This window comes from Schistocerca gregaria, chromosome 9, assembly GCF_023897955.1.
Source record: "Schistocerca gregaria isolate iqSchGreg1 chromosome 9, iqSchGreg1.2, whole genome shotgun sequence".
Lineage (NCBI taxonomy): Eukaryota > Metazoa > Arthropoda > Insecta > Orthoptera > Acrididae > Schistocerca > Schistocerca gregaria.
The window spans coordinates 241361984-241387743 of NC_064928.1; the positions used below are offsets into that span (position 1 = coordinate 241361984).

General features: G+C 44.7%; 1 protein-coding gene across 4 annotated transcripts in view; it reads right to left on the reverse strand.

Moving 5' to 3' along the window:
• Nucleotides 1-25760, reverse strand: part of LOC126292181 (zinc finger CCCH domain-containing protein 14) — a 203091-nt gene that overhangs the window by 98611 nt on the left and 78720 nt on the right. The gene's annotated exons all lie outside the window — the stretch shown is intronic.

A 25760-nucleotide genomic window follows, 5' to 3' on the forward strand; every position in this document is an offset into this window, starting at 1 on the left:
TCAACTGCCTTCTTGAAACTAATCTCGTCTTCACAGTCCCTACAGGAGCAACACGTAAGGGTGCTGCAGAATATCTCTAGGTCTTTTACTTAATACCAATTCTCGAAATTTTTTAAGTAGGCTTTCCATACCCAAGTAGCTGTGTATAGGCCCATATACTATAACTTATTTCAGTGGATTCTGGGCATCACATTTCTAATGAGATTGGAAGCTGTACAGTGTAACTCTGACAGATATACACAGAGGATAGCACTGCTGTGTACATCTTACTGCCAGAGCCGACAGTTCGAGCTGCTGGTTTCCTAGAATGGCATCGAGTCTACCACCGAGCCTAGCACTTGTGGCTGAAGTGCACTCTCCACCTCTGCATGGCTAACGAGGGTACCACACACAATCAGGTATTTGTAATGTTTTTGTATTTATAGTACTTTAAGTTCAAAACTCAAATATCAGATGCAATGTGCAAAAATCCTTGAGAAAATCGAGTTTTTAAATTTCCCGAGCAGATTTAATAACCTAACATAAGGTCAATTTTTAGACAGGCAGCACACATCTGTGGCACAGTGGTCACCTGATGAAGAGGGGTTAAAAAAAGGTAGCGTTTGAGAGTAGAAATTGCTGTTCTGAGTCAATACTGCAGCGTCACCATTTAAACACAAAATTCATTAGATATACTCTAATGAACACATATCTCAATGTCTTTTTTATGAAAACTGCCCATCTGCTTACTTCTAATTACATATCACTTACAAAAACCCAGTTTACATTGGAAATACAAGTTCTTAATTACCAATCTTTTACAAAAGATGGCCATTAGAGATTGTTGACATTAAATAATAATAATAATAATAATAATAATTTTTCTTCATCTTTATGTACTTTACTCTTCTCAGAAATGCTTGCATAATTGGTACCTCTGTTTAAATTTTTAATGACGGGTAGGAACCCAATGTGAACCACCTACATATCAGGCAAGCATTCTATCGTAGAGCCACATGGGCTGTCGAAAAAACAAACTCTTGTTGTGGTATTGAAGATGGTCAAAATACATTAAAGTAGATTTTTTTTGAGAATTTTTGAAAGTTGCATAAAATCTCTTTGGCCAATTGATATTCGAGTTCTGAATTTCACATTTCATAAATATACAAAATCTGTTTGCCATATGGTCTCTCTGTAAGCATCATAAATATCACATTTTAGACTTTGCATTCCCCCCCCCCCCCCCCCCCCCCAAGATCTATGTGTAAATTTTGCAGTTAAAGCAAGGAACCATAAACACATTAGAAAATAATTTAAACAGCAGATTACAATGTTATATAATGTCCATTTCTAAAGTGTAAAAGCGGTTTCGGATTTAATCTACGGAACAGCACAGCTGCCTCACGAGGGTGTGGAAGCTATCTTGACTACAGAAGCAGACCCGCCTTGTATTTCTGCGAAAGAAATATTCAGAATGTCGGCACTCTGTAGAGCCTTTTTGTTCCTTTCGAAGTTTTATTTTAGGATATACTGTGAGTCTGCTGACAACTCGAGGAGTTTAGGAATATCCTAAGATGACAGGGAAACAAGTTCCAGCTGGGTTGGTTGGTTTTGGGGTTTGATGGGGGCTAAACATCGAGGTCATCAGTCCCCAGTTAAAAACAGAAATACTTGAAAAGGCCTGTACAATAAAAACGTAACCTCTGCACCCAGAAGGAGGGAACACCAAGGGGTACAAAGCTAAAATGAACACAGCAGTAACACAAAATAGAGGACACTTAAAAGGAACAGAGCAAATAGTTAACTAGAGTAAAACAGACTACAGTGGTTGATCAGGTAAAAGGTCAACCACTCAACTACAAACAAAGAACCTCCAGCTGGAAAGCGTTGATAGAGGTACCAACACAACTTGTTACCATAAAAAACACTATTTTCGTATCCACGTCACAATTAAAAGTCACTGGAGTGGGTGTAACCTGAGAAATCGTACGAGAGTGCCCACACTAGAGCGAGTGATAAAACCCAGTTGCACGCATAAAACATAAAGCTGAGTCAGCTATAGAAGCATTGTCACCGAGTATTAACGGAAGAGCAGCTGGTAAATTAAAGGACTGCCGCAAGGGGGCAAAAAAGGGGCAGTCCATCAGAAGATGTCAGCCCTGCATCACAACGACACTTGGGCGGATTCTCACGACAAAGGAGATAGCTGCGGGTCAACCGCGTATGTCTAATTCAGAGACGGCAGAGAACAACTGAGTCCCTACGTGTACCCCTCAAGGACGAGTTCCATACGGCTGTGGACAACTTGGCCATGTGGAGCTTATTTGGCGTGTTCAAGATAGACCATTCAGAGCTCCAGACATTGCAGACTTGCGATCTAGGGCTGACCAGAGGTCTCTTTCCACGAGACCAAGCTCCAGGGGTGGGAAAGTGGTGGCCTGCTTGGCCAACCAATCGACACGTTCGTTTCCTGGAATGCCGATGTGGCCCGGGGTCCACACAAACGTCACTGAACGACCACAATCGGTGAGAGCAAAAACAGCATCTCTAATGCCGTGCACCAAAGGGTCCCAAGAAAAACACTGGTCGAGTGCTTGCAATCCACTCAGGAAGTCACTGCATATGACAAATGACTCCCCAGAACAGGAGGAAAGGTGAGCGAGTGCACGATAAAGAGCAACCAGCTCCGCAGTGAAAACACTGCTCCCACAAGGCAGTGAATGCTGCTCAACGTAGTCACCGTGGATGAAAGCAAACCCAGTGCTTCCATCGACCACAGATCCATCAGTGTAGACTACATCTGCATCGTGAAATGAGGCAAGAGGAGCCAGGAATTGCTGACAAAGATTTGCAGGTCGAGCAGAGGACTTGGAGTCGCAGGACAAATCCAAGCAAAGCCGCAAGCGAGGGAGGGCCGGAAGGATGGAGGAAGGAGAAAGGACTCTAGTGACAAGAGAAGGGAACGAAAGCGGACTGCAATTGGGAGACCCGACCTAGGCCACTGTCATGGGGAGAGGAGTGCAGGAGATGGAAAAAGGAGCCTGCGGTTTGGGTGGTCGGGTGAAGCATGGACGCGGGTGATGTACTACGCAAGCAACTGTTGGTTGCGGAATCGTAGGGAAGGGATTCCAGCTTCTACAAGAAGGCTAGTCACTGGACTAGTGCAGAGGGCACCTGTTGCCAGTCTGACACCACAATGGAGAACCGGGTCGAGGATCTGCAACGTTGAAGGTGGTGCTGAGTCTTACACCTCACTCCCGTAGTCGAGACGGGACTGGACTAAGGCCTTATAGAGCTGTAGGAGGGTTGTTCGTGCAGCCCCCCAAACAGTGTGGCTGAGGCAGAGAAGGATGTTGAGGCGCCGCCAGCACCGTTGTTTAAGCTCACAAAGATGAGGTGTCCAAGTGAGCTGAGCATCAAACAGCATGTCAAGGAAGCAATGTGTCTCCTCAATACAAAGGAGTTCATTGGCAAGTAGAGCTCTGGAAAGAGATGGACCGTTCGACGACGACAGAAATGTATCACTCGGGTCTTAGAGGCTGAGAACTGAAAACCATGGTTGGATGCCCAAAAATGTGCCTTACAGATAGCTCCCCACAGCCGTCATTCAGCGACACTGATGCTTGGGGAGCTGTAATAAAGACAAAAGTCATCGGTATGTAGAGAGGAAGAGACCGATGAGCCCACCGCAGCCGCAAGTTTATTAATCACCACCAAAAAGAGGGGACCGAGCCCTGCAGGACACTGTTCTCCTGAATATGAGCAGAGCTAAAATAAGAGCCAACTCTAACCCGAAAGGAGCGATTGGAGAGAAAATTCCATAGAAAAATCGGAAGTGGACCCCGTAAGCCCTATTCGTGCAGCATAGAAAGGATATGATGGCTCCAGGTGGTATTGTACGCCTTCCAAATATGAAAGAAAGCAGCAACTAGATGTTCTCGTCGAGTAAAAGCTGTACGAATAGCCAACTCTAGAGAGACCAAACTGTCGATCGCTGAGCGGCCCTGATGGAAGCCACCCTGCTGCTGGGCTAGGAAGCCCCGAGCTTCGAGGATCTGCCGACTCACCATCCATTCCAGTAGTTTGCACATAATGTTGTTAAGGCTGATAGGGCGATAGCTATCAACCTCTGGTGGATCTGTGCCAGGTTTTAGCACCAGGCTGGAACGCCATTCTGCCAATGAGTTGGGAAAACGCCCTCCATCCAAATGAGGTTAAACGGGGCGAGTAATTCACCCTGACAGTGTGCCAAGAGATGGCGAAGAAACTGGTTGTGAATTCGGTCTGGACCTGGAAAGGTATCGGGGCAAGCTTTAAGGGCACTTTGGAACTCCCATTCACTAAACAGGGCGTTGTATCATTCCCAACGATGCGTGCGAAATGACAACTGAGTAGGCTCAGCCTGCTCTTTAATGGTGCGAAATTCTGCACAGTAGCCTGCTGTCGCGGAAATACGAGTGAAGTACTCTGCCAGATATTCGGCGATGTCTGCCAGATATTCGGCGATGGCGACTGGGTCAGTACAAAGTGTACCCCGAAGAGAAGGGCAAGGGACAGATGCACGAGGGCAAAAGGCAAAAATGCGCCGAACCTGCAACCACACCTGAGATGGGGAGGTGCGAGAACCTATGGTGGCAACATATCATTCCCAGCAGTCCTGTTTACACTGGCAGATGAACCGCCGAGCCCAGGCCCGCAGCCGTTTAAAGGCAACCAAATTCTCTAGGGAAGGATGATGATGCCAGTGTCATTGCAGGGCTTGCTGGCGGTCCCAGATAGCTTCTGCACTCTCTGGTGTCCACCAAGGAACTGACTTACACCTTAGGGTACTTTAAGAGCAGGGGACAGTTGTCTCGGCAGCAGAAACGGTGGCCATAGTGACCTCGTCCACTGCCAAATCGATGTCACCAGGAAGCGGAGCAATGGCCATAGTAGCTGAGGTGTAGGCTGCCCAATCAGCTCCATGAACAGACCATCGTGGCAGCTGGTCTCGGCGTTGGGACTGAAGAAGAGAAACCAGGATAGGAAAGTGGTCGCTACCACAGAGGTCGTCGTAGACCCTCCAACTGAGGTATGGAAGAAGACCTGGGCTACTAAGAGAGAGGTCAATGGCCGAGTATGTGCCACGAGTCAAGCTAAAATATGTGGGAGCACCAGTGTTAAGGAGGCAAATGTCCTGCTGTGCCAAGAGAGCCTCAACGTTCCTACTCTGGCCCGAGATCTGGGCCCCACCCCATTAAGGGTGGTGGGCATTATAGTCGCCCAAAAGGAGGAATGGTGGGGGGAATTGGGCGAACAAGACAGCTAGATCAGCAAGTGGACAGCCTCATCCAGAGAAAGGTAGAGGGAACAGATGGTAAGCTCCATTACAGCCCAGATTCGAACAGCCACAGCCTCTAGAGCCGTGTGAAGAGGCACTGGGGCACTAGGAACAGTGGCAAGAACATAAACAGAGACACCGCCAGACAACCTGTCGTATTCTACGCGGTTCTTATAGTAACCCCGGTAGCCACAGAAGGAGGGGGTCTGCCGAACAGGAAACCAGGTTTCCTGTAGGGCTAGACAAGTGGCAGGGATGAGGCAGAAAAGCTGATTCAACTCAGCAAGGTGGTGGAAAAAATCACGGAAATTCCATTGAAGGATAATGGTATCCAACTGTGAAGACATGAAAGAAGCTTGGGGGGGGGGGGGGAGGGGGGGCAATGAGGGGAGAAAGGTTACGCCCTAGAAGCGCTTGCAACTACAACATAGGAGCTGTGGGTCGAGCAACATCCAGCTCCTGAGAGGACACTAGATGCTCCACATCATCTTTAGGTGCAGTGGTGAACTCTTTTTCTGTCTCTATGTCCTTTTGCTGTTTCTTCCTTTTGGTACGGTCCCGTTTGTCCTTCAGTTTATCAGGCTGGAGGTGGTGGCTTTTTCAGCCACTGGCTGACATCTGGAGGGGCAGTAGCCGTGGAAGAGAGGGCACGAAGCGATCCCTTCCGCGCGAGGGGAGCTGAAGGAGGCGGGCACTTGTCCGGCGCAGAGGTGGGAACTGAAGTGCCCAAAGAAGGAGGGGTTGTTACTCCCAATGTCGATAACAGGGGAGCAACGGAAAAGGGTGTTCCACCAGCTACCTGGGGGGGAGGGGGGGCAGAAATAGACGGCCGGGCTGGAGGGCACACAAAAAGCGACTGAGCTTTGGGGCTTGTCGCCAGGGATGGTGACATCGAAGCTGCTGCAGCAGACGTCGATGAAATGCGCACAGGGTGAAGTCGGTTGTGCCTGTCCGAGGTCTTTTACTCCATAATCTTCTGTTCTTTTTGATAAACCGCACAGTATGACGAGCAAGGTGAATGTTTCTGTCCGCAGGCACACGGGGCGGCGAACATGGGACGTCGGGGTGGGAGGCACGTCCACAATCCCGACAGGTAGGGTTGGCGTCACATCTCTATGACATGTGCCCAAACCTCCAGCACTTAAAGCAGCGCACGGGAGAAGGGACGTAAGGCTTAACATCACATCGATATATCATCACCTCGACGTTCTCGGGCAGGGTGTCTCCCTCGAAAGCCAAGATGAAGGCACCGGTGGCGACCCTATTGTCTTTAGGTCCCCTGAAGACACGTCGTAAACAGTGGACACTGCGGCATTCCAGATTTGCAAAGAGCTCGTCGTCAGACTGCAACAACAGGTCACGATGAAAAATAAGACCCTGAACCGTATTGAGGCTCTTATGTGGGGTAATGGAGACTGCAACATCGAGCTTGTCACAAGCAAGCAATGCCAATGACTGTGCTGGGGATGCTGTCTGTACGAGTACTGCTCCAGACCTAATTTTAGACATGCCCTCAACTTCTCCGAACTTGTCCTCTAAATTTTCCACAAAAAACTGAGGCTTTGTGGTCAGAAACGAGTCCCTATCTGTTCGGCTGCAAACCAGAAATCGAGGAGAATACGTCTCAAGAGTTAATTTAGACCGCCATTCCTCGCCTGGTGTGGGCAGGGAAGGGAACGATTGGGGGCCATACTGTAAAGCATTGAACTTTCTTAGACTCGTGCTCTCGCAGTATTCGTATTTCGTTTCACGGTGGTCCCACGAGCAGCTAGGGGAAGGAATGTCCACCCAGACAGAGCTCCTCTCGCCTGGGTAAGCCTAATACAACCGGGGGGCGGCAGGTTCCCCAGAGGTGACCCACTAGCAACTGTTCTACCTCAACAGCCACCCGTCTCCTTGGCGAGCAGCACACCTTGAGATTAAGTTTTTTTTACAGTGGTTTATACCATCCTCGCAACCCAGGCAGTTAAGCCACGATCCCCGGGCTCTGTACTGTACAACGTTCCACCGTCATGCCTTACGGCGGTCGTCGAAGATGCTCAGAGCTTACGGTATTGAGGACTGGTGGCACTTCCCAGTCCCCAGCTCAGAGACCCCGGGGTCGCCGTAGCCAGCAACTAAATGCTGAGCCCCTGAGGGGGTTCCAGCTGGGATCAGTTGTAATATGAGAGATTAAAAAGGTGCAGAAGGTCCTCCTGCTAGGAAGCAGTCGAGAGAGGGGAAGGGGAATGTCTGAAAAGTGAAGGTTATTCCAAATAATAAGTGAACACTGTAACACTGTGGTTAAAAAAAAAAAAAATACTACACAAAGCAGAGCAAGCCTTCATGTAATCTCCATTCTTCTCAATAGTAGCAGGCAAGTGTTTTGTCAAGTGAAAAAAGTTTCCCTAACAGTGGTTTCTCAAGTTTTGGAAACAAACAATCTGGTGGGCTCACACCTCTGCCATAAGGTTTATGGGAAAGATTTCCTGCCCTTTAATGGAGAGGCAAGTATTCTGTACGCAAGTTTTGAAAGGGCCTTCAGATTACAGAACTCCCTGGCTAGTGAATGCTGGGTGATTAAGCTCATTGATGCCACCTGCACCTGCAATTCAGACTCTCTGTGGAAAGATCCTGATTCACAGCTGAAAGCAATGGACACACTGGACAAGGCTCTGTGTGTCAAGTACCTGGGAGTCCACTGAGATGGCACCTGCACATACACTCCTGGAAATTGAAATAAGAACACCGTGAATTCATTGTCCCAGGAAGGGGAAACTTTATTGACACATTCCTGGGGTCAGATACATCACATGATCACACTGACAGAACCACAGGCACATAGACACAGGCAACAGAGCATGCACAATGTCGGCACTAGTACAGTGTATATCCACCTTTCGCAGCAATGCAGGCTGCTTTTCTCCCATGGAGACGATCGTAGAGATGCTGGATGTAGTCCTGTGGAACGGCTTGCCATGCCATTTCCACCTGGCGCCTCAGTTGGACCAGCGTTCGTGCTGGACGTGCAGACCGCGTGAGACGATGCTTCATCCAGTCCCAAACATGCTCAATGGGGGACAGATCCGGAGATCTTGCTGGCCAGGGTAGTTGACTTACACCTTCTAGAGCACGTTGGATGGCACGGGATACATGCGGACGTGCATTGTCCTGTTGGAACAGCAAGTTCCCTTGCCGGTCTTGGAATGGTAGAACGATGGGTTCGATGACGGTTTGGATGTACCGTGCACTATTCAGTGTCCCCTCGACGATCACCAGAGGTGTACGGCCAGTGTAGGAGATCGCTCCCAACACCATGATGCCGGGTGTTGGCCCTGTGTGCCTCGGTCGTGTGCAGTCCTGATTGTGGCGCTCACCTACACGGCGCCAAACACGCATACGACCATCATTGGCACCAAGGCAGAAGCGACTCTCATTGCTGAAGACGACACGTCTCCATTCGTCCCTCCATTCACGCCTGTCGCGACACCATTGGAGGCGGGCTGCACGATGTTGGGGCGTGAGCGGAAGACGGCCTAACGGTGTGCGGGACCGTAGCCCAGCTTCATGGAGATGGTTGCGAATGGTCCTCGCCGATACCCCAGGAGCAACAGTGTCCCTAATTTGCTGGGAAGTGGCGGTGCGGTCCCCTACAACACTGTGTAGGATCCTACGGTCTTGGCGTGCATCCGTGCGTCGCTGCGGTCCGGTCCCAGGTCGACGGGCATGTGCACCTTCCGCCACCACTGGCGACAACATCGATGTACTGTGGAGACCTCACGCCCCACGTGTTGAGCAATTCGGCGGTACGTCCAACCGGCCTCCCGCATGCCCACTACACGCCCTCGCTCAAAGTCCGTCACCTGCACATACGGTTCACGTTCACGCTGTCGCGGCATGCCACCAGTGTTAAAGACTGCGATGGAGCTCCGTATGCCACGGCAAACTGGCAGACACTGACGGCGGCGGTGCACAAATGCTGCGCAGCTAGCACCATTCGACGGCCAACACCGCGGTTCCTGGTGTGTCCGCTGTGCCGTGCGTGTGATCATTGCTTGTACAGCCCTCTCGCAGTGTCCGGATCAAGTATGGTGGGTCTGACACACCGGTGTCAATGTGTTCTTTTTTCCATTTCCAGGAGTGTAGATAAGTTAACGGAAAATCTCAGTCCTACCCACTTTGCACTTGGGAAGCCCTCTCACACTGTTGACCTGCAAGCAAGATTTTTAGCATACTTCCACTCAGTTCTGACCTACGGCACAGTTTTGTGGGTCGATGCCCCTAAGGTGGAAAGAACATCGATGCTTTAAAAGTGTACAGTAAGGATATTATCTAAATTGATAAGATAACATTTTGCGAAAGACTCTTCAGGCATCTTAAGATTAAACGGTAATACGAGGAGTGAGCCAGCAGCTACATAAAACATTAATCTGACAAGAAAAACACATCACTACTCCATTCCGCAACACCACCAGTGCCCAAACTGACGACAAGAACGTAGGTAAGTTATTCGACGGCCTAAATTCGGGAGGAGGTGATGTGAATTTATTGCACAGCCGAACAAAAGTGAGCAGCCCGAGAGCCCCGAGTGTGGTGTGACCGAGCCGAGCCGACTGAAGCAAACACTGCCGCTTGGCCTGAGTATGGGAGTGTCTGGTAGGTAGCCAGAAGTGGGTAAATCCCTGAGCTGGGAAATGAGACGCCAGTCACTCGAACAGCCTCCATGCGGGAATGCACAGGAAATGGCAGTGTGTGAAACAGTCCGGAATATGGCTTCTGATAGCTCTCGGAAAATCTATAATAAATCACTGCTATGCAATAAAGCAAATCTGAATGCATTAGCAATCTCATAAAAAATGAGGCATTCAATAAAACCATAATATTTTCATCAATGTCTTAAAAACTATGGAAATCAATACTTTACACTGACTACACATTTTCACCACAAACCTCAGATTTAACCATTTTTAAACACTTCACGCGATTTCAACAAGCGATATCCCAGACAGCAGCATCGCACTACACCCCTGTATCTAATTTATTAAGTATTGTAAGTTTTTCATTACGTTAAAGTCTATCAGAAAACTGTATCCTAAACAACAAACAGCAACTAAATGCAGCATAATTACCTCATCATACTTGGGTATTTAGTTAAGGAATATGCCACTATTTTGCCAATAACTTTATTTAAACATAATTGTAATTGATGACACAAAACTGTGCTAATTTAAAAGTGGTCAGTCACGTGTTAGCTGACACTACTATCAAAAAGAATATTTAACGACAATTAGTTGTCACTGAACATGAGCACACTGGCGCAACAATTCCGGCTTATTTATTTACAAACAAACCTTTACTTATGACAATGTTATGAAAAGTAGTGAGTGCTACTCACCATGTAGTGAAGAAGTTGAGTTGCAGCCAGGCACAACAAAGACACTGCTACACAAATAGGTTTTTGGCCAAAATGCTTTCTTCTGAAGTAGACATCACACGCACGCAAGCACACACGCACTCACTACTCGTGCACACGACCACTGTCTCCGGCTGCCAAGGCCGGACTGCGAGTAACTGCACACGAGTTGTTGTCGGTAGAAAGGATCCAGATGGTGCAGGCTGTGAAGCAGTGTACTCAGCAACTGGGCGATTCAGGTGTTTTTTGGTCACCGTCTGCTAACGGCCATTCACGCGGACAGACACCTCAACTGTCACGCACGTGTACAATACCGCACAATGGTGGCAGCTCAGCATGTAGATCACGTGACTGCTTTCACAGGTAGCCCTGCTTTTCACTGCTTGTGACTGGACTGAAGTAGGTGGTGGTGGGAGGAAGTACAGGAAAAGTCTTCATCTATGTCTATTACAGGGATACGAGGCACGAAGCGAGGGGTCGGGAGCAGGGGTGGAGTACGGATGAACGAGGGTGTTGTGTAGGTTCAGTGGGTGATCAAATATCTCTGTGAGAGGGGTGTGAAGGACAGTGGGTAGGATATTCCTCGTTTCAGGGCATGACAAGAAAATGCGATTCAGGTCTCCATTCTCGGGCAGTACTGTGTCACGAGGGGGATTGCTGCTCTGTTGCCGGATGGTGGGGCTTTAGGAGATGACGAGTGACTGGAAAGATAAGACACGGGAGGTCTATTTCTGTAGAAGGTTGGGGTAATTTCGGTCTGTGATGCCCTCAGTGAGACCCTCGGTATATTTATGGAGGGTTGTTTGTCACGAGAGATGTGATGGGCACGGGTGGCTAGGTTGTATGGAAAGAAAGTTAAAATCTTCTGGGTTGTTGGGCCACATCCTATTTCCTCTAAAATAATCAACACTTTGACTCCTCTGCTGGGATCTTCTTCAGGATTTTAAAGAAGATCCCAGCAGGGAAGTCGAATGTTGTTTATTTTAGAGGAAATATGACACAGCCAAACAACTCAGAATATTTTAACTTTAGTAACAATGACCACGAAAGCCAGCAGACTTGCATGTATGGAAAGGACTTCTTGATCTGGGATAGGTGCCATCTGTCAAAATGGAAGTATTGCTGGTGGTTGTTAAGTTTGATATGGGTGGAGTTACTGATGTAGTTATCTCTGAGGTGGAGATTAACATCAAGGAACACAGCTTCTTGGCTGGAGGAGGATCAGATGAAACAAATGGGAGAGAATGTGTCGAGGACCTGGAAGAATATGGATAGGATGTCCTCATCCTCGATCCAGATCACAGAGGTGTCATAAGTGAATCTGAACTAGCTGAGGGTTTTGGGATTGTAGGTGCTTAGCAAGGATTCCTCTGGACAGACAATGAATAGCGCAGTATTGTGGCCTGGGAAGTGAAGTAATTGTGGGTGAGGATACAGTTGGTCATGGCGACCAGGCCCACGGAATCTCCCCAAATGGCCTTACCGTCAAATTACCCTTAACTGGCTGCAACCCCTCCTTCCACAATGACCTCCAGCTGTTCAGATTCACCAGTCCTTAGCCCTCATCAACCTAGTCCTGCAAAACCAAGTAAATCGTGCCCAAGCCTCCTTGCTATACCTTCTCTCCATCCCTAAAATTCTTCTGCTCTGCAGTCCCAAATTCCTGTGTCCCTTCTATCACAATGAAACTCTTGCCTTCCAGGAACTATAGCTGGATGTGCAATGCCACCAGAAAAAACTCTACAACTTGTTCACCATCTACTCCTGCCCTGGACTACTACTAGCAGTATACACCACCTCTGGAACAGCCTCTAAACCTATTGCACATCCACTCATAGCTTGCAACCCCTGCCTCACAGACCTATTACACTTACCTAAAACTAAACTAAACTCCACCAGAACAGGTCATGAAGGCCAACGATACTGACCGGTCGACGTGTCATCCTCAGCTCACAGGCGTCACTGGATGCGCATATGGAGGGGCATGTGGTCAGCACACCGCTCTCCTGGCCATATGTCAGTTCACATCTACATTGATACTCTGAAAATCACATTTAAGCGCCTGGCAGAGGGTTCATTGAAACACCTTCACAATTCTCTATTGTTCCACTCTCGCATAGCGCGCGGAAAGAAGAAACACCTATATTTTTCTGTACGAGCACTGATTTCCCTTATTTTATTGTGGTAATTATTCCTCCCTATGTAAGTTGGTGTCAACAAAATATTTTCGCATTCACAGGAGGAAGTTGGTGATTGGAATTTCGTGAGACGATTCTGTCGCAATGAAAAACACCTTTCTTTTAATGATGTCCAGAGCAAATCCTGTATCATTTCTGTGGCTCTCTCTCCCATATTTCGCGATAGTACAAAACGTGCTGCCCTTCTTTGCACTTTTTTGATGTACTCCATCATTCCTATCTGGTAATGATCCCACACTGCACAGCAGTATGCTAAAAGAGGATGGACAAGCGTAGTGTAGGCAGTCTCCTTAGCAGATCTGTTACATTTTCTAAGTGTCCTGCCAATAAAACTTAGTCTTTGGTTAGCCTTCCCCACAACATTTTCTGTGTGTTCCTTCCAATTTAAGTTGTTCATAATTGTAATACTTAGGTATTTGGTTGAATTTACAGCTTTTAGATTAGACTGATTTTATCATGCAACGACTTCCTTTTAGCACTCATGTGGATGACCTCACACTTTTCGTTATTTAGGGTCAACTGCCACTTCTCGCGTTGATTAGTCAATAAATGATGCGTCATCTGCAAACAACCTAAGACGGCTGCTCAGATTGTCTCCCAAATCTTTTATATAGCTGAGGAACAGCAGAAGGCCTGTAACAAAACCTTGGGGAATCACAGAAATCACTTCTGTTTTACTCTATGACTTTCCGTCAATTACTACAAACTGTGAGCTCTGACAGGAAATCACAAATCCAGTCACATAACTGAGACGATATTCCATAAGCAGGCAATTTCACTATGAGCCGCTTGTGTGGTACTGTGTCAAAAACCTTTCGGAAATCCAAAAATATGGAATCAATCTGAAATCCCTTGTCAATAGCACTCAACACTTCATGTGAATAAAGAACTAGTTGTGTTTCACAGGAACGATGTTCGTGTTGACTGTATGTCAATAGACCATTTTCTTCGAGGTAATTCATAATGTTCGAACACTATACATGTTCTAAAATCCTGCAGATATCAACGTTAACGATATGTACCTGTAATTTAGTGGATTACTCCTACTACCTTTTCTTGACTATTGGTATGACCTGTGCAACTTTCCAATCTTTGGGTACGGGTCTTTCATCGAGTGAACAGTTGTGTACGATTGTTAAATATGGAGCTAATGCATCAGCATACTCCGAGAGGAACCTAATTGGTATACAAGACTGGACCAGAAGACTTGCTTTTATTAAGTGATTTAAGTTGCTTCACTACTCGGAGGATATTTACTTCTACGTTACTGATGTTGGCAGCATTTCTTGATTCGAATTCTGCAATAATTACTTCGTCTTTTTCTGAGAAGGCATTTTGGAAGGCTGTGTTTAGTAACTCTGCTCTAGCAGCACTGTCTTCGATAGTATCTCCATTGCTGTCGCACAGAGAAGGCATCGATTGTTTCTTGCAACTAACATACTTCACATACGACCAGAATCTCTCTGGATTTTCTGCCAGATTTCAATACAAAGTTTCATTGTGGAAACTGTTATAAGCATCTCACATTAAAGTCAGTGTTAAATTTCAAGCAACTGTAAAAGACTGCCAATCTTGGGGATTTTGCGCCTGTTTAAATTTGGCATGTTTGTTTCGTTGTTTCTGCAACAGCGTTCTAACCCATTCTGTGTACCAAACAGGATCAGCTCCGTCGTTTGTTAATTTATTTGGTAAAAAACTCTCAATTGCTGCCGATAATTTTTCTCTGAAGTTAAGCCACATTTGGTCTACACTTGTATTATTAATTTGGAATGAGTGGAGATTGCCTCTCAGGAAGGCGTAAAGTGAATTTTTATCTGCTTTTTTGAATAGTACATTTTTTCCTTATTTTTCGAGGATTTGGGGATAACAATATTTAATCTCTCTACGACAACACTGTGTTCACTAATCCCTGAATCGGTTTTGATGCTCATTATTAACTCATGATTATCTGTTGCTAAGAGGCCAGAGCTGCTACTTCTCAACCAAGTAGCTCCTCAGTTTGCCTCACAAGGGCTGAGTGCACCCCGCTTGCCAACAGTGCTAGGCAGACTGAATAATCACCAATCCAAGTGCTAGCCCAGCCCAAGAGTGCTTAACTTCGGTGATCTGACGCAAACAGGTGTTACCACTATGGCTACTACTTTTACCACACCCTCAAAAATGCCCTCGGACTGCCATACAGAATCTAGAAACTAGACAGGTCTGAAACACAGTCATTAACCTTTTCTCCAAAAGACTTAGTCCCACAGAAGTATCAGTCCTTTTCAAAGGACTTCTTTTTTCCCCAAACCCAAATTCAGTTATGTTGGATCCGTTAAAGACCTTCTCCCCTTTCCCGCTCCCTACAGTAGAAACACTTTTTTGGCACCAACTACCAATCAGAACCAACCTACCTCTCTGGGGGACAACACCATCGCAAAGCATGGCACATGGGTCTATCTAGATCGCAATGCCCTCATTTTTGTCTGTGAGGGGGTGCACACAGTGGAATAGTTCAAGGACATGGTGCCCATGATATCCCTGTGGGAGGATGCAAAGCTGCTGGTCAAGACAGCAGCTGAGCTTCTTAAGACCACAAAGATCCTTAAGGATGTATCTACAAAGACTTTGTTCGAGAAAAATATGGGTCTAGAACCCAAAAGTGTCGACAGAGGATTGGAGAGTAATCAACCAGAAGGTTGTAATGGAAGGACGAAACCTGGTGGCGGAGGTCGGAGAGAAGTCCCTGCAGGCGAGGCGAGAGTAAGACCTGAAATTGTTTTTAGGGTTCTTGCAGGTCGCCGTCAGGGTAATCGAAGACCTCAAAAGCAATGATGGCAGCAAGATGGAGACTTGAGTTGCTGGAGGTAAGCTGATTTATGCTAAAAATCTAAGAAACTCTAGAACATTCATTTATGTGAGAAATGGAATTTATTTCATGGCAATGATGGATTTCTGTTCCATGATGCACCAACATGAGGAAGGTATGATGAGAGAAATTGTATTGGCCTCAACATACCTTCCTTACGAAGACAGCTTTCCTCCTCCTCTGGAGGTGAGGAGACTGACAGAAGCTTGCAAGGTGTTGTATGTGATGCTAATGCCCACAACCTAGTGTGGGGCTGCAAGGACAGCAACAGTAGAGATACCTTGTTGAATTTCTCTTGTCTAGCAACTTGGAGGTCCTGAATAGGGGTGACGAACCTACATTCAGAAACAGTAGAAGAGAAGAAGTAATTGACATAATCATCGGTTCCATGATGGGCAGCTACGTCAAACAATGGCATGTGGTGTTAAAGCCATCCTCAATGGACCACATTTATATTAAATTAAAGGTTGGAATGGGAATCGACAGACCACTGCCTATAGGAATCCCAGGAAAACAAACTGGCAGATATATAGGAGGGCCCTTGACTTAAGCTTATCAGAAATTAAAACCTTGATAAGGAATCCAGTAGAGTTTGAGTACGTAGCAGAAGCTGTAACGCTTGCCATAGTGACCTCATACCAGAACACTATCTCAATAACCAGAAATGCACAAATAGGAGTTGCTTTAGTGGAACAATAACTTGGAAATGCAAAGACCACAAGTACGAAGACAGCTGAACCTTGCAAGCTGTATAGAACAATGGGCAAAATATCGTGAGGCCCCTGGCAAATAAAACTTTGCAACTAGACAAGCAAAGGAAGCATCCTGGAAGGCATTCTTTGAGGAACTGGATGGCACAGCTGTTCAAGACAGACTTCACAAAATCCTCACTAGTTTACTAACTAATCCAGGAGGTACACTGAGGAAGGAGGATGGAGAATATACAAAGATGCTGGAATTGCTCCTCAAAATTCACTTCCCTCAATATGCTCTGACAGATAACATAGATCAGAATGCAATCCCTGAGAGACAATGGTTAGCAGGCATTCAAAGAGAGGACTGGGAATTGGTCAAGGAGTGTGCTGACTTCAGTAAAATCAAGTGGGCGGTGGGAACATACCAACCGTTCAAGTTACCTGCCCCAGATGGAATCTTTCCAGCTCTCCTGCAACAAGCAGGAGAGAATTTTGTAAGCGCCCTATGCAGGTTATTCAGCGTTAGCCTAGCATCATGAATCATTCCCCATGCCTGGAGGGCAGTGAATGTTATCTTTATTCCAAAGCGAGGAAGAATTGATCATACCAAGGCCAAGGCTATGAGGCCAGTCAGTCTGTCCTCCTCCATTCTTGAAACATTGGAAAAACTGGTTAATGTACATTTTGGGGAGAGGAAGATAACTAGGGCTTTTCTACATTCAAACCAATATGCGTATCAACCAGGTAAATCATGTGAAACAGCTCTCCACCAATTTGTTGGGAAGCTAGAGAAAGCACTCCACTTTCAGGAAATAGCACTCTGCATCTTCCTGGACATTGAGGAGTTTTTTAGTAACACAACCTTCGATTCCATGGTTAGGGTAGCAGAGGTGCATGGCCTGGGGACCATTATATGTAGGGCCACACTTAGTGGGAGGAAGGTAGAGACCACCATGATGAACGGAAGATGGTAATTAACACGACTAGAAGTTTCTCACAAGGAGGAGTTTTGTCACCTTTATTGTGGAATCTAGTGGTGAACAAACTCATTGAGGAAATATATTCCAGACAATGCTTTTGCTAAGAATACGCAGATGACATCATAGTAATACATGGCAAATTTGCTGACACAGTCAGGAATATGGCACAAGGTGCACTGGACATTGTGCAACATTGGTGCAGGATACAGGATCTAAGGATTAATCCTAAGAAGATGATTTGGGTACAATTCACGAAGAAGCATATCCGACACTCAACTTGGAATCTAAAGCTCTTCAATGAAACCCTACCTGTGAAGGGGACAGTGAAATATCTCGAGGTAACCTTAGATGTGAAACTAACATGGACCCCTCGCATTAAGAGCATCTGCTCCAAGGCGAAAGGTACTCTAGTAAGTACCAGAAGAGCTTGTGGCAAAATCTGGGGCCTAAGCCCCAGAGGTATGCACTGGATGTACACCACAGTGGTTCAACCTAGAATCGCATATGGGGACAGTGTAATGGAAGAAGGTAGAAGAGCAGGTTGCTGCTAAGGGGCTTGTTAAGCTCCCGAGACTGGCCTGCTTTGCCATAAAAGGCTGAATTAGCAACACACCAACCACTGGAATGGAAACCATGCTGGAAATGCCTCCACTACACTTTTGGGTAAGATGAAGGCAGCAGCTGGTACATACAGACTCAAAAGTGGTAAAAACTGTAACTCATTGGGATATCCAGAATCACACACTAAAATAATGAGTGGGGTAAATATAGGAATGGTTGGGAAAATGCCGGACGACAATATAATAGCTCCCAATTGCTTCAACAAGCCTTACAAAATAATAACTGGAAGCAGGGAGCAGCGGAAAAAAAACAGTTCTACATCATACGGGACACATTGTCTGGTTCACTGATGGGTCGAAATCATACCATGGCACTGGGGCCAGGGCATATGGGGTCCAGCCAAGACTGTGTAGGAGGGGGGGCATCATCTCTCTAGGAAAAGTGGCCTCAGTATTCCAAGCCAAAATCACTGCAATCAGGACGTGTGGAGGAGAATATGCGTAGGTGCTACAAGGACTGTAGCATCTATATTTATTCAGACAGTCCTGAAATCATTGGCAGCTCCGGCAAGAGGGATTTAAGATTGTTGCTGAATGTCACAGGGTTCTGGTGAAGCTAGGGTGAAGAAATAGGGTAAACCTAGTGTGGGTCCCTGGCCACTCAGGGATTGGTAGCAATTAACAAGCCGACAGATTGGCCAGGATGGGGGCAAAGACTCCATTCACTGGACCGGACCCTGTCCTGACAATCACCACAGCTATGATCAAACTAGAACTACGGAACTGGCTCATAAGACAGCACATAGAATACTGGACCAAGGTCTATAAACAAAAATACGGTAAGGTAATGATGCCAAAGCCATGTTTTAAAAGAAGCTCTGCAATCTTGGGCTTGAACAGGAGAGAGATTAAATTCATTGTTGGACTGATGACTACCCATGGGAATTTCAAGAAAACACCTACATACAACGGGTATAACAGAAGAAGACCCCAAATGTAGGATCTGTGATGAGAGTGAAGAAACTGCATCACACCTAATCTTCGAATGCACGGCACTGGAGAGCAAGTGACACAGAATTTTCAGGACAACTAGACCTGAAGAAAGCATTTTTTAAGGAGAACTGGTAGAGAGACTCCTTGCACTATTTTAGAGCATTGGTTGGCTTTACTAGATATACAGGGAGCGATACCGCACAATAAACTGTTTCGGTGCGAGCAGTGGCGGGTTAGACCAAAGCTGTTTTAGCTTCTCTGCTAAAATCAAATCAAATCAACCTAAGGCCAATGTTGAGCCCTGCCTGACCCAGTTCACTCCTCCATCCAACTGTGATCCACCACACTGCTTCCACATTACTACCAGTTAACTTTCCACAGTTTCTTAGTCTTGTACCTTGTCTCACCATCATCACCAAATCCCTCAACATGGTAGCTAACCTTTCATCTGCAGAAAAAACTGCAGTCCACCACCTAAATAAGCATACTGAACTTTTAACCCCACCTGCTGACAAAGGCTACACCACTGTGGTTTTGAACTGTAATAATTACCTTTCTGACTCCACCAGAAGTCAGATCCATCCATCTACAAGCCCCGCCACAGTGACCCCATTCCAGAATCTCTCCACAGAGTCCCCCTCCCCCCGTCTCTCTCTCTCTCTCTCTCTCTCTCTCTCTCTCTCTCTCTCTGCCCCCCCCCCCTCTCTCCCTCCCTCCCTCCCCACTACTATTCCCTGGACTCCTACCTTCTACATGATTCCTGAAGTCCATAAATCCAATCACCCCGGACACCCTATAGCAGACAGTTACTATGTCCCACTGAAAGAATCAATGCTCTAGTAGACCAACACCTTTAGTCTAATACCCACAACCTATGCACCTATATAAAAGACAACAATTGTTTCCTCCACTGACCCTACACAGTTCATGTTGCTTTGCTACACGATGCCCTGCTTATCACTACTGATGCCACCACCCTTTACACCAACACCCCCAAATGCCCATAGTCTTGCTACTATCGAACACTACCTTCCGCAACACCCAATGGATTCCAAGCCTACCACTTTATTCCTAGTCACAGTCGCCAACTACATCCTCACCCACAATTACTTCACCTCCGAAGGCATCACCTATGAACAAATCCATGGTACAGCAGTGGGCACCTGCAGGGTACAATCCAATGCCAACTTATTCATGGGTTATCTAGAGGAATCCTGTCTAACCACCCTTAATCCCAAACTCTCAGTTCAGAGCCAGTGATGACATCTTCGTGGTCTGGATAGAGGGTGAGGAAACCAGGACACCCTATCCACATTCTTCCTGAACCTCAACACCTTCTCCTTCATTTGCTTCACCTGGTTCTCCTCGATCCAAAAAGCCTTTCCCTCGACGTTGACCTCTATCTCAAAGATGCCTACATCAGTAACTCTGTCCATACCAAACTTACCAACCACCAGCAATACCTCCACTTCAACAGTGCTACCCATTCCACACAAGAAGTATCTTCCACACAGCCTAGTCACCTGTGGCTGTCACACTTATAGTGACAAACAGGCCCTCTCTAAATATGCTTACAGTCATGTTGAGATCTTCACTGACCAAAAGTACCCTACCAATCTTGTACAGAAACAGATCCCATTTGCCTTATCTTTCCAGTCACCTATGACATACTGAAGCCCCACAATCTGGCCACAAAGACACATTCTCCACCAGGGTTTGGACTACCTATTGTAGTTCCCTAAAATGAGGAATGTCTGAACCACCATCCTTCCGACCCCTCCCAAAGAGGAAAAATCATCTACTGAACCTACAAAATATCCTCATTCATCTGTACTCTACCCCTACACCCAACCCCTGGATTCATGGCTCATATCCCTGTAATAAGCCTAGATGCAAGACCTGCCCCACACATCCTCTATCACCACCTACTCCAGTTCAGTCACAAGCATAATGTATCCCATCAAAGGCAGGGCTACCTGTGAAAGCAGTCATGTGATCTGCAAGCTAATCTGCAACCACTGTGCTGCATTCTCCATAGGCACGACAACTGTCAAGGTGTTTGTCCACACGAATGGCCACGGACAAGCTGTAGTAGCCGAGAAACAGTTGGATCAACCAGTTACTGAGTATGCTACCTAGCGCAATGCTCTTTACTTCAATGACCATTCACAGCCTGCGCCATCTGAATCTTGCCACCAACATCAGTTTTTCTGAATTGCTCTCCCTGTAATACACCCTACATTCCCCTAAACACCCTGGCCTCAACCTTCATTAGTCACTGTCTTTAACTAACCTACCCCATTTCCTTTTCCTAATCCAGCACTATACAGCCTTCTATTCCACCAATGTTCCCACATTTTTTACTTATCCTCTTTCTCACTCCCTTCCCACCTTTCTCTACCCTCTGTCTAACCTCCTGACTGCTCATAGCTGCCTACCCTCTTCCTCACCTCATCCCTGCATGCTCCCACAAGCACTTTACTGTCCCCCTCCCCACGACAGTCTCCTCCTCAACACCACCACTCAGATTGCTTCTCCCATGATGTACAGTTTGCCCATTTAGGATCAAAGAAACGTAACTCCAAAAAACAGTGTTTTGAGATAATTCGATTTAAAGGTTTCGTCCAAAAAACTGAGTACTTTCTAATAGTTTTTCAGAAACCTTTCTACTGCAAATAAAAAATACACTTCATTGACTGTTGTTTTCTTTTAGATGTTACATATTCTAGTCACTCGATGGACACTACAGAAATATTTTATAAAATTATGCAAGTAGTTATGTTTGTCTTATTCTTAACTTAATGGCTGGTGCTGTATAACATATGAATGTCAAACAACTAATATGCAGCTTTAAGCAATGTTATCATGTTAAAGGTTACTCCAGTTGTGTTAATAATGTCTTTATAAATACAGATTACACAGAAAATTTATAGGAATGTGTGTCAGTGCTACTCAATGAGTACTATAAGCAAGATAACTGTTTCTCAGGAAGTTTATCATCAGTCTATGATGGAGAATACATAAAAGCCATTATTAATTTCACTTTGCATTATTTGTCTACAGTAATACTGAACTTACAATAAATAATTTATAGTAACAGAAATAACATTCTTGTGTTTTAATCTTCATATAACAAACACAGGAAAAATTATTTTAATGAAACACAATGCTCCCTCACACCTGTTTTTCTATTTTTGGATTTCTGTTTCAAAAACAATACAACTCAGATATTTAAACAAGCCAAATTAGTGGTTTACATAAAACAGCTAAGGTGATGAACTAGCAACAGTAATACAGGAGACAAAAAACAGAAAATAAACATGAAGTCTATTCCTGTGATTCTCCCATGTTTTCCTCATTTTCTAAATCGTTAGCAGTATTGAGTCCTTGATATAATGTGAGATACCTAGAAGGTATAATACCCTTACTACATAACTCTATAAGATCTTTTTTCTTTACTTATGCAGAGAGGACTGTCATACGCTGGGCACAGAGTATTGTCTTCAGGTCCTGAATTCTTGAAAGTCAAGATCATTGTAGGAATACTTGAGAAACATCATGTCAGGCTGATCTTTCATATATTGTATCCAAACAAACTTACGGCAAATCATAGATTCTCCATTCTCAGCAGTTTTTCTACTCCGAATTATTTTCTTCTGAAGCACAATGAAATCTAAAATTTGAGTGTTATCCATTTCTGTCACTTTGTACTTGTTGGAGATCATTCTTGCAACTGTATACCAGCCAATGGCATCAAAAACATCCTCATGTTTACTTTTTCTTTCGATACTCAAATGCACTGAGTCTACTTCCGTTTGTGAATGTCCAGGCTCAAAAAAGCATTGGTTGATGGTTGGAATGTCCAGTGTATTCACTGCATGCAAACACATAGTGCTCATGTTGGTATTCCTGTTCTGTCCCCAACATGTATCAGAAAATAAGATTATCGGTTTTCCTTGTGCATGATTTTTCAAAAATCCCAGATACAAGAAGCCACCTCTATGGACTGCCTTTTTGCTGTTATCTCATCCCACATGCAGCAATTGCTTTTGTTTTCTGCTATATTAAGAACTGAGAGATAGTAAATAAAATAGAAAGAAACTTCCACATGGGAAAAATATATTAAAAACAAAGATTCCAAGACTTACCAAGTGTATGTGCGGATGGATGTGTGTGTGTGTGTGTGTGTGTGTGTGTGTGTGTGTGTGTGTGTGTGTGTGTGTGTGTGTACACCTGTCCTTTTTTTCCCCTAAGGGAAGTCTCTCCGCTCCCGGGATTGGAATGACTCCTTACCCTCTCCCTTAAAACCCACATCCTTTCGTCTTTCCCTCTCCTTCCTGAAGAAGCAACCATCGGTTGCGAAAGCTAGTAATTCTGTGTGTGTGTTTGTGTGTTTTGTTCATTGTGCCTGTCTGCCGGCGCTTTCCCGCTTGGTAAGTCTTGGAACTGAGAGATCGTATACACAGAGCCTCCTTTTAGAGAATACTGCCTTCGCATTCACTTTTGGGCAATAAAGCACAGCTTTTAAGTAAAATTCAGCTAGCAAAGAATCACCTTTTCTTGCACTTTCTTTCTTAATGCTCTTAAATTCCCTTGCCATTTCTTTCCTTTTCAAATTCTCTTCCTGTTCCCTTTTAAAATCTTTGTCTTCCTTTTCCTCATCAGAAAAGTGTGAAAAATTTAAATATATGTCAAGCATATCTTTTTGTGGCCTGTGGAATTTGAGTTTAAATTCCTTTGTGAGTCTCTCCCTATACAGCCACAATTTCTCGACTGTCTTTCCTTCCTCATAGCATTGTTCCCAGTATAATTCATACATTATCTTAATACTCATACCAGCAGGTAAATAATCTGCTGTACATTCTTTCCTCTTGTAATGAGAAGGATGGGTAGGAAAACAATGTGTTTCTGCCATCTCTTTTTAATAGTATTTCTTACAAAGGTTTGAAAAATGTCAAACACACACACACACACACACACACACACACACACACACACGTTAATCTTATCAGATCGCTTTATTAGATAGAATTTCTTGGTTCTCTTCCTTCGTGAGTTATCCAATTTTGTCTTCACACTTTGTTTCTCTTCTTCTTCCACTAACTTATTTAGGTACTGTCCTTGTAGCTCAACTGATCCAAGATCCCAGTAGGTTCTATGGATATTTTGTCTGTCTTGCTCAGCAAACTTACTGCTGCACTGTCATGGACATTTAGAGCAATCTTTTGGCTTCACAATTCTTCATAGAAATATATGCCCCACATAGGTGACGACTGATTTTTCTTCCATTCCTTTTTAACTGCTAACCTTTTCCGTTTTCTTACTATTCTCAATACCAGCATAGTCATCTGTAATTTCCCTGTCCTGATGGTGGTGATTTACTTATGCACTAGTTGCATCCTCAGCAGTTTTTGTAACATTCTTTACAAGGGACGTTCCATGTTCAACATTGCTACCTGTGACAATAACATGGCAGGTATTCAGAGGAACGGAAAAGAAAATCAACTGGAACGGGTACAGTGTCAAGTAATTGTTTCACTACTCATCAGAATCTGTAGTATTGTCCGGTTCATAGGAAGGATCATCTGTATCTGAACCAATGAATGTCCTGAACATCTCCACATAACATTCTTTATCAGCTATGAATATATACAACAACAACAACAACAATAATAATAATAATAATAATAATAATAACAGCAGTAATAGCAACAATAATAACAACTTTTTATTTCTCTTTCCTGTCTCAGACGTTATGTCTGGTTAAAAATGGAAAGTGACATGGACCTTGATCAAGCGTGACTTTCTTAACTGTACAGTATGTGTTACATTGCATTTAGGAACTTTCGGGTAATTGAACATGTATCAATAATTACAGATTTCTGTGGTTGTATATATATACGTTTGGATGTAGCTGTATTCCATTGATGTACTGGTGGATATTGTATGGTATTACTCCTGTAGTTGATAGTATAATTGGTAAAATGTCAACTTTATCCTGATGCCACATGTCATTGACTTCCTCAGCCAGTTGGATGTATTTTTCAATTTTTTCCCTGTTTTCTTCTGGGTATTTGTTGGGTATGGATATTTCGATTAGTTGTGTTAATTTCTTCTTTTTATTGGTGAGTATGATGTCAGGTTTGTTATGTTGTGGTGTTTTATCTGTTATAATGGTTCTGTTCCAGTATAATTTGTATTCATCATTCTCCAGTACATTTTGTGGTGCGTACTTGTATGTGGGAACATGTTGTTTTATAAGTTTATGTTGTAAGGCAAGCTGTTGATGTATTATTTTTGCTACATTGTCATGTCTTCTGGGGTATTCCGTATTTGCTAGTATTGTACATCCGCTTGAGATGTGATCTACTGTTTTGTTTGTTGTTTGCAAAGTCTGCATTTATCTGTTGTGGTATTGGGATCTTTAATAATATGCTTGCTGTAATATCTGGTGTTTATTGTTTGATCCTGTATTGCCATCATGAATCCTTCCGTCTCACTGCATATATATTGCCTTTTCTTAACCATGTGTTGGATGCGTCTTGATCGATGTGTGGCTGTGTTAGATGATACGGGTGCTTGCCATGTAGTGTTTTCTTTTTCCAATTTACTTTCTTCGTATCTGTTGATATTATGTGATCTAAAGGGTTGTAGAAGTGGTTATGAAATTGCAATGGTGTAGCCGATGTATTTATATGAGTGATTGCTTTGTGTATTTTGCTAGTTTTTGCTCGTTCTATAAAAATTTTCTTAAATTTTCTACCTGTCCATAATGTAGGTTTTTTATATCGATAA